The sequence below is a fragment of the Watersipora subatra genome, chromosome 4, assembly GCF_963576615.1.
Source record: "Watersipora subatra chromosome 4, tzWatSuba1.1, whole genome shotgun sequence".
Classification (NCBI taxonomy): Eukaryota; Metazoa; Bryozoa; class Gymnolaemata; order Cheilostomatida; family Watersiporidae; genus Watersipora; species Watersipora subatra.
The window spans coordinates 45,967,106-45,977,422 of record NC_088711.1 but is presented as its reverse complement, the minus strand read 5'-3'; positions in this window follow the sequence as shown (position 1 = coordinate 45,977,422).

Here is a 10,317-nt window from a genome sequence, read left to right as displayed (position 1 = left end):
GCCCTGATAATGCATAAATTTATCTCTGCTGAAAACTTGAAAAGGTTGACATTTGGTCAGTTGCATGAATGAGTGTTTTATATAATGGTAGCTGCAAAACTCTGATAGGCTTTACAATAGGTTTTTTACATTTTCATTTGATATGAGTGCATGTTCTCATTACAAAAAAATTTTCAGCGACGAGTATACCTTTGATTGTTTATGAGATTTTTAAAATAGCAAACCGAGGCAGAGATTGCGCTATAGATTTTCTGAATTGACGTGAAATTTATTAGTTTTGAAGATTTGAATAAAGCTCATAAATGAAAGTCTGCAGGTTTTGGGACAGCGACGGTTCTCCATTTCATTTAGTTTCTTAATCCCATTTCATATTTAGTTGCAATTTTTAGTTTAATACAAACTTGGAGAAACTTGAATCCACAAACACCCAGACAAAGCTAAATTCTCTGGCTTTTGCACACAGCTGTCAAAAATGCTCAGACTCAATGATAAAAACCTCACATAGTATGGTTCTCAAGCTAATTTATGAGCTTTTGGTTTTCCCATTTTTTTCACTAGTTTTTAGTAGATTTCTTTTAGCTTCAGTTCCAAACTCAATGAGGTTACTAACCTGCTCAGTTTGCAAAAAGTATTTACTAACACACTCCTCCCTTGTCACCTAACATCTTACCAGCTCTGATTTTATGTCCTTAAGCAATATAGTGCAGTTACTACCTGTACTAGTTACGCACAGCTAGTACATGGATGGTTATAGCTACCACCAGAATAGCTTAAGTTATGTAATATTTCGTGTCTACCAGCTTGAGAAGCAATTTGCTCTATTTAAAACTGGACAAAGGTTTGAACCTAATGAATAATGATAATCCTCAGCAAGCAAACGCTTGGTCCACCAACTGGGTGAGCACTGGAAATACACATCTTCATTAATGCAGAAGTGAATTGCTTTCAAGGAGCATATCATCAAATTTCTATCTCAAAAGTATGTGTTTATAAAATGCTGGCATACTTCGAGGTCTTAGAAGAATGGTATATAAGTAGGTAATTTAGTAAGATATTGTGGTTTTTGTGAATATAAATAACTTTGATACTACTATTTAGTTTATTGAGGGGGAGTATGCTGCTGATATTGTTTGCAAAAGTGCTCCAAAACATGCATTAAATTATCTAATAATGAATTTGAGTTGTCATCATTGGTAGACTTATTTGAGTTTTTAAAACTGGTAAATTTATACAAAGTCCAGTGAAAACTTCATTATATTAGAAAAAAATGTGGCTTTGTAAGAAAAAGCATAAGAAAAAGAAAACTGTCATCACACTCCGCAGTTTATGATAACTAAATGCGTGCAACAACTTATATCATGAATAAAATTCTCCTTTTTAAGAGGTAGCGTGTAGTTGAAGTCTCTTCACTCTGCTATATATTGATAGTTGATCTAGCATTATGTAATATATTAAATGATAATAATGTCTAATCTAGTATACTATATTATAGTGAGCATAATATAAAACATTAGGTATAGTATTAAGCGATGTAAGATGAAATGATATAATATCGTAAAATAAAGTATAAATTATAATAATACTAAAATAATATATTAATAATATATTTTACCATCATATAGGATAATATAACATAATGTATTTTGCTATTCATAATGCAAAATAATAGATAGTATAATTTTTTGTCCCGTGAGACATGTAATATAATTATATATATATACATACAGTCAAACATGGATAACTCGTCCACGGATAGCTCGAACACATGGTTAATTCGAACGGTTTCTTTGGTCCGTTCCCACGTAATGATAAATTGCTATAGATAACTCGAACTCAACACTGTTAATTCGAACTGTTTTTTTGCCCAACGGCTACCGAAACGGTTGTTATCGCTTTAGAAAATCACTTTATTCAAAGCCATAGAGGTAAACCTCATCTTTTCGTAATTCATAAGCGTTGTTATTACCACCATCGGCAAAATAATTTTGTCAACGACTTTTCTAAAGGTTTGGTCAAATTTGATTTATACTGCTATACGATTAATAGCGCGGGCTTGCCGGGTCACGCGCGCAAGGATTTTCGCCACGCACATACAAAACAAAAACAGCATGTTGTTTTGTATGTGCGTGGCGAAAATCCTTGAGTGCGTGACCCGGCTAGCCCGTGACGAATAGTTTTCCGACGTTGATTCCGTGTTGAATCAACGTCGGAATGTTGAATGTTTAAAACGTCTTAAAAATTGTTTTTATTAAACGTATACGTTGTCTTAGCTAAAAAAACTATTCATCGTTTGACCTAAACACAGAATACGTGTGTACATTCAATAAGTATCCATTCAAAAAGCGTGAGTGATATACAATGTACCGTTAGACCTCGTAAAACTTTTAATTGAACTGCCTCGGAGTGTTGCTCTTAACGAATCCCAGGTAAAGTAAGGGATTTTTCTTTGGTAACTTTTTCTTGAAGTTGCATAAACTTCAAGAAAAATCTGCAAAATTGATCGTGGGTAAAACGCTCAAAAGAAAAAGATGTATTTTCTTTTGAGCATTTCAACAACGATCAGGTTTTGCCAATGTCAATCTAAAAAAACGTCCTGGCAATAACATCACCTCAAACAACAAACCAATCTCAAGTGATAGAAAAATCTCTATACTTTTTGATAAAAACGTTTTAAACTTTACATTAGAAGCATTTAATTTGAAACAAGCCATTTGTGCTTTTGATTTATATTATAGTTTGCATATGTACATGTATCTACTAATAAATAAGTGAATACATGGACTTGTGACAGTGCTCTGATAACTTGAACGCTCTGATAATTCGAACACTTTTGCTCGGTCCCGTGAAGTTTGAGTTATCCATGTTTGACTGTATATATACATATATATTACCATATGTTTATATATACATATATATACATATATATATATACATATATATACATATATATACATATATATACATATATATACATATATATACATATATATACATATATATACATATATATAAATACAGATATATATATATCAGGTAAAACTATATAAAGGTTTTTGTGGCTGCAGCTAAACAAGCTGCTAAAGAAGAAGGAATAAATCTTTGAATGTAACTTCTGCTATTTAGACTTGTATTTTTTACTGTAATAATAGAAAATGTGTAATATTTATATAAAAATTCTTGTTATATTCATTGATCAAATTATCGTTAAGAGTTAAAAAAGTTTACAAAGTTTCCTAAGACTGCTGCTTATTGCCAGTATTCTAACCAAAAGTTTACATCTATGATTGCCAGTTTGTAGTAAGAAACTATGCATAAAATATCACATCGCATGATGTGACGGTAAAACAAGAATGTTTGCATGAGGATATGCAGTGCCTACGTTCTATTTGGTGACCTTGTTATTAACTAATAGGTATTATATAACTGGTCATCTGATACCTCATGACAATCAATAAAGGATGGTTCACACTACATATATCGGCATACCTCGACATTGACACCACAATACTTCAGTGATTGCCCCGATGATAACAATGTTCACAATATCACAAACCCATCAGCGTTTGCATTAGTGATATAGTGTTCTCATTTTTTTTAATAAATTTTTGTGAGGAAACCTTTTGTTTTCGCGTGCTGAAATAAAATACTATTTCGGCAGCGACTATCGACTATTATAGACGGAAATCAATAAATTACACTACCAGCGACCGCGAATTACCATCGCTGAAATGGTTAACATTTGAAAGGCGGTCGTCAATGCTCAGTAAAGTTCGACAGCAGCAAACCTTTTCGGCGTGTCCGCTCTGCTTCGTCGATGCTATCAGTTTACAGTTTACATAATCGACAATGAACGCCAAACGGAAAACGCTTACCTACAGCGATATAGTGTGAAAAAGACTTAGGTGAAACTACAACAGTAAACAGACTCTGAAACGTTGTAGAATAATATTAAGAAGCTCTGTAGCGTGCATTGAAATATATTAGAGCCGACACATGAACCCTTCTTCCTGCTTGAGAGTGTCAAGAGCTAACCTCAACTTGAATGTCTATTTTCAAAATAATAATACGTATTAAAATATTTAATCAAAATGGCTCAACCAAATGAAACATTTAAAAGATGTGACTTAACTCTCACTGTTTGTATTGATTATGTTTTCAATAAATAATCTGGTTGAGTAAACAGGCAGAAAAATGATCAATTTACAATAGCGTCTAACTGTAGCCCTATATCCAATTAAAATTGAGGTTTCTACTGTACTTATAGAACTTTATCCGATTAAAATTGAGGTTTCTACTGTACTTATAGCACTTCATCCAAGTAAAATTGAGGTTTATACTGTATTTATAGCACTTCATTCAATTATAATTGAGTTTTCTACTGAGTTGGTTTGAAAAAGAGTTTTATTATCTTTGTGGCCATGGCTTTTCTTGAAACTGGCATCGTATCTCTAAAGTTCTGTAGCCATGCTATGACATCTTTACCAGCTTAAAGATGTGGTTGCGTCAAAAAAGTCGATTTAATAAAATTAAAACCCATAAAAGGCTAAAACATCAGCTACAAGTTGATGCCATTTTTGTCTTTGTAGACCAACCCTGTCCAGAGATATGCGTTTGAATGAGGCCCTCTTTTAAAAAGCTCACGCTCCAGCGGGTGCTTCTTTCGTGACGTCACTAGTGATACATCTGAAAAGAAACCACGATCGATAAATATAAGGTCGCTTCACTAGCCAATCATCAGCGCGAAATTTTTATAAGGTCGTAATGAGTGTTATCACTCGTAAAACACGTTGTCTGTGATCTCAAATTTAGGGATTTTACTCTACTATTAAATCGCATGGACCCTGATATTTACTAAATTAATTAACATTGTTACTTTGACGAATTAATCGATCGACATGTTTTATTGGCGAACAACATAATTGTAAAAATTGCTGTGAAGTTACTGCGAAGGTGGCTCCGAGTTTTCTGGGCATCAGGTGGTTAAAGTTCTACGGAGGAAGATCGGAGAATGGAGGTAAATTTATCTTTTACTTTGAGTCTCCTATAGAGTTCCCTGTTGAGTTTACATTCAGATTATATTTCCCTGTTTGAGGCTAAAATGTAATTTCCTGCATGTGCGAGATACGTATGTACCGTGAGTTCTTGACGGATTCTCTTTAATTCATAGCATCTAGTCATACAATGGTTTAGATTGATGAATATACTAAAGGTAATATTTTAGTACATACTCATTAATACATGTACTAACTAATAAAATTATAACTTTTTGCTATCACTAATCATCTTTTTATATTTTTTTATCGGTTCACCTAGCTACATTTGCTTCAAATTTTCTGTGGCAGTTTTATCTAGTAAATTAGATTTATGATTTGACTTTAGATGTTCACTTCTCACTTGTAGACTGCCATAAAGGGGAAAGAGAGACTTGAATGTGTGCTGCATAAACTATGATGTTTTGTTTGAGTTTGCTGCAGTAGATGAATTTGTCTTATTGTATCAGCTAAAACTATGTGAGTGGCCACAACTTGATGAATATTTTTAATAAAAGCTTTATGCCAAGATGAAAATCTTTTTGCTTGTAAAATTATATAATAAAATAATATTGTTGAAGATAATGCAAAACATAATTTGCAGAATATTGTAGTGAATTGGATACGGTATATGAATGTCCGCAGAACTAAAGAATGTGAGTTCAAATCCAAATTTGCAGCAAACTTCTCATCCTTACAACTCTATCCCTATGTATATTCTTTTCAAAGACGTAGCTTGCTTATTTTACTTATGGTAGTAAGAAACTAGTTTTCGGTGTGGGCGATGGTATATAGCCCAACACCCTCAGGATAGGCGACAGGCATAATGTGGGCGGGGCTTTTAGGAGGCTGTATATCGTTAATGTGGGTAGCGACAGAACTGTGCCAATACAAAGACCTTATTCTACATAGTTTGCTTGACAGAATTACCGTAGACCGGTAGAATTGGTAGTCGGTACTTAAATGTTTACACAGCATTTGGAGAAAGTGAGTAAGACAAATTTTCAATTTTCGTTATTTGAGGCCTTTGAAACATTCATAATAATGTATCTGTAGCTGCATTTAAAATTTTATTCTAGCCAACATGAGCAAATACAAAACAAAATATATGCCATTAGAGCCGCGTAGGACTAGACTTTTATCGCAAATAGCCGATGTGAATGCGAGATATATTGACAGATATATTACGCGTGACATCATTTTGGGCAAGTCTGGGCATGTTTTTTTGACCTTAGCGTTTTTACCGTGATCAGATGTTTTCGATTTTAATCTTCAAATATATTGGCAATGAGATCGCCTAACACAAAAAACATATCAACTGGTAGAGAAAAACAAATGCTTTTTTTAAAGATCAACTCAAATTTGACGCAACCACATCTTTAAGTGTTTTGATTTTTGCTGTTGAAACTTTGTGCTTATATAATCTAACCTACTCCTGACTTATTATATTAAATTTGTACAACAGCCTATTATAACAATAGGTGGTGCCGCTGAATGCATAAAACAGAGGAGATTTTGCCGATGCTTTGGCATAATCATATGACAATTTTGGCATAAGAAATTAATAAAATGAAATTTTTTCAACAAATTGCTGAAAGGATCACTTCAGTTTTTAATACAAAACGCAGACACCATTTTTGTGGAGTTTACACTCTACCTGTTGCTTTGACGTTTGGTTGTAAGCTAAAAAAGCAAATACTATAAATAAAAATAATTTTACAATTAAACATTTTAAATGTATACAAATGTTGAAACAGATGTAATCATATTGCTACAGCTTACCAAAAGACTGGAGTCTGGAATGCACTACATGTACTAGTGAAATCAATAAATCCTTGCAAAGTTTCCCTCCTGCCCCACCAGCCCTCACACTTGACTAGTGTTACGGCTCATTGATGGGCTTTCATAACAATACAATGTCTACAAATCCTCTGGTTGAACAAGTCTAGCCTATTAAGATTAGCCGGATACGCCTTCCTGAGCAGATGAATTCTGGGATACAATGAACAAGAAATCTGAAATTAATGAAAGAAAAGCAATTTTCGATGAATCAAGGTGAAAAAGGTTTGTTCAAAATCTCAATGTTTTGTTTAATATATGGCAAAAGTAATGTCAAGGGTTGAAGTGAAATAAAATGGAACTGATGAAATAAAATTGTTTGAAGTTTAGACAAGGCGCTCTCAAATTCCCTGTGTGTTTTTTTAAATGTGTAAAACCGTCAATCATTAATGTACCTTTTTGGTACAACAATTTTATTACAAAACTAAAAAACATTCTTTAAGATAGCCTAATATTTGCAGCAAAATCAAAGCTTCTTTTACTGAAGTTTGTGGCTAGAAAATGCCAAAAAAATTATATTGCTATTGTCATGGCTCAAAAGTCTGTAAAGCATAATATTAATTGAACTTCTGTTTTGTTTTTATCAAATTGATTTGCATGTAGCTAATGCTAAAACAACACTTGCAAAATCTCTTACTGCTCAATGCATTGAATGTATAACAATATCTCAATTTTTCAGTTTAAGCATATCTTGAGCATCCCATAGTTAGCAATTAAAATGTATCATCGTCAGTTTCAACACTCCATCATACTAAAGGAAAACTGAGGGAGACAAATCAATAATTGGTTTTGCCATACGAACCAATTATTCTCGCCTAATATAATCATGTTTAAAGTTTTGCAAATTCTTGTCATACCACTTTTATAATAATAATAATAATTACAGCCTCAACTGCAAGAATGACTAAAAGTGGGAGGTAGTGCATAACTCCAAATCTATAGGTAGCTTTTAACCATTGCTCATGCACTCTCTAGTCAATGGCAGATAATTTCTTAAATAGTTCTCAAGAGTTACATTAACCAGAAACCAAAAGCACTCATAGAGGTTGTTTAAGTATAATGATGGTATTTAAATTTAAATATATTATTTGTATGTACTCCTTTATAAATAAAACTTAGTATTTTAACTGTTTGCATGATAGGTTGAGTTTTATGAACAAGAAAATATTGAAATATTAAAATATTAGCTAATCTATACAAAAGGTCTTTTAAAGTGGTTCAAATTAGTGAATACAATGTCATTTGCTGTTACGGGTGCAATCTATTACTAGAAAAGTTAATGAATTTAAGCTGAAGTTTAATTAGGCATGTTTCATCTAAAATAAATGACACATGCTCACAATAAGATATGAAAAATATAGCCTCATAACAGACACAGCATTTAAATAGAGTGCTGTGTAAACAAAGTTTATAAGAAAGATTTTTGTAAGATTTTCCTGTTTTATGGCTGACACTTGCACTTACAAGTCTGAAAAAAATTAAACTATTCCAAAAGTGTTAACTTTATTGTACATAATTATTGTCTACAATAAGCTAAGCATTATTTAACAAACGAGATGCGAGATACAATGAGTTTCATTTACAAAATATTTAAACTTGGTTTGTTAAGAGTTACACTCTCTTGGATAATCTATATAATATGCAATTGTTTTACTCTAACATGTAACATGACTAACGCTCTTGAATGCATAAAATATGCCATTGTAGTCTACAATGAGATTTATAGTTCGAAGAAAAGCTATCAAACTCGAACTTTCCTCAGCGAGTTAGTTGTCAATAATCAAGCACAGAGTTCATCGCTGCCGTTCATGTCCAAGTTCATCGCTGTCTGCCAGAAACTTGGGTCAGCAATTGCAATATTTTGCAAGCTAACAGTAAAAGCCGTAACAACATTCGATCATTTTATATGAAAGCAAGTTGATTCGCTGATAAAACCATGCATATTTAATAAAACATTGCTTGCCATAAGACTTGTTACTGTTGGAGTCAGAATTTTACTGCTGTTTGACTTTAAGTTAGCTTTAATAGCTTTATTTCTTGTCAACGTCTGCAAAGGTTTATGCATTTTCGTAAGTATAAACTGATAATCCAATTTACCATAACAATTAAAGGAAGTTGTTTACTCCTACAATATTATTACATACTGGAGAAAACTCTTAAACTACTCTTACATGTACATACAATTAAAAGTAAGCTATTGTATAACACTGAGCATTTAAAATACACACACAAACACACACACCACACACACACACACGCACACACACACATACACACACGCATACACACACGCATGCACACATACACACGCATGCACACACATACATAAACATACACACATGCACACACATACGCACACATACGCACATACCCACATAGACACACCCATGCACACGCATGCACACACATCCATAAACATACACATGCACACACACATACACACACACACGCACACACACATTAAACCAATGAGTAACACGTTTAACAGCCAACTAATTTTGCTCCAATCAGCTGAATTAGGAAGAGATAGACAAAGAGGTCAACTACGTCAGGCTGAAATTCAGTTTTCCGTAAATAACATTGAACACAATCTTTTGCGTTCAAAAAATTGTACACAAAAAGTATTATGACAAGCTTTTAAAATCACTTTCTTCTGGTCACTCTCTTTGCTTTGGGACAATGTATGATGCTCATAGATTTAAATTTTTGACACTAAATTTTTCATGTATAAAACCTGATTAAATGATGGAACCAATATCAAATCTGCTGGACACACATTTCTGATTGCTGACATACACTCTTGCATTCAATGAAATGGAAATGATGCAAGTCATCAACAATGACCACAAGTTACTCAAAGTTTTATTTTATTATCGGCAGAGCTAAAAGTGTTACATTGAGTTACTCACAAAGTCTTGAAAAAACACAGGCATTTACATAACAATGCAACTAAAACAAGTAAGTTTATTTCTTTAGAATTAAATTCTGTTGTCTTAATTGTAGCGTAGATGTTTCATCATGATAGAATCAATTTCTCCTACAGACATCTACATGTATACTAAAACTTGTGCACTACTGTTCATGTATTCTGGTTTACCACACTTCTATCCATCGCATCACAAAGTCTTTGAACATTTTGCTTTATCCCAAATTTGCATGTTTCCCCATTTGTGTTACACGTTTCAAAATTCTGCATAAATTAAGCCCAGAATATTTTTATTTATTCTTCCACACATAACAAACATAATTTTCTATTCTATGACACCAACTTATTACATCCACCATCGTACATTTCAGTTTATGAACTTTCTGTCACTAGTACATTCAATTCACTATCCTGACTCCTCTCTAATACTATTAGATTACTAACTCTTAAAGCATTTCTGTTCAACTTAGTAAATAATTATTGATTTCTGTCTTTTTATAATATTTCTTTCTTTTGGTATGT